Raw genomic sequence first — 539 nt, 5'->3', positions numbered from 1 at the left:
GAGGAGAGCCTGGCGTGTCTGCTGCAGCAGCAAGCTGTGCTGCTGTCCCCTTTGCTGCTGCTGCTGCTGCTGCTGCGCCGACAGCAGCAACTCGCTCTGAGATAGAAAAGCAAGGAGACACCGCTGCAGCTCCAGCAGCAGCAGCTTACGAGGATCCTCGTCAACCTCACACAGTGTCTCCTCTCCTGCTGCTGCTGCTGCAAACTCATCAACAGCAACTTTGCTGCTGCTGCTGCTGCTGCTGCTGCTGTCCAGCGGATCCTGCAGGTCAGCATATAACTCTGCTGCTTCGTCCGCTGCTTCCGCCTGCAGCAGAAGACACAGCAGCAGCAGCAGCAGCAGCAGCAGCAGCAGCAGCATTAGCAGCAGCAGCAGCAGCAGCAGCAGCAGCAGCAGCAGCAGCAGAATCAGCGTGATGCGAAAGACACAGGAAAGACAACGGAGACACTGAATTGTGCTGCTGCGGTAGAAACCCAAAAAGGGAGACAGCTGCCTCACCTCTCCCCACGGTGCTGCAGGTCGACGAGCTGTCTGCAGCC

This window comes from Eimeria mitis, genomic scaffold (genome assembly GCF_000499745.2).
Source record: "Eimeria mitis Houghton genomic scaffold, Emh_scaff4891, whole genome shotgun sequence".
Lineage (NCBI taxonomy): Eukaryota > Apicomplexa > Conoidasida > Eucoccidiorida > Eimeriidae > Eimeria > Eimeria mitis.
This window is presented reverse-complemented; position numbering follows the sequence as displayed.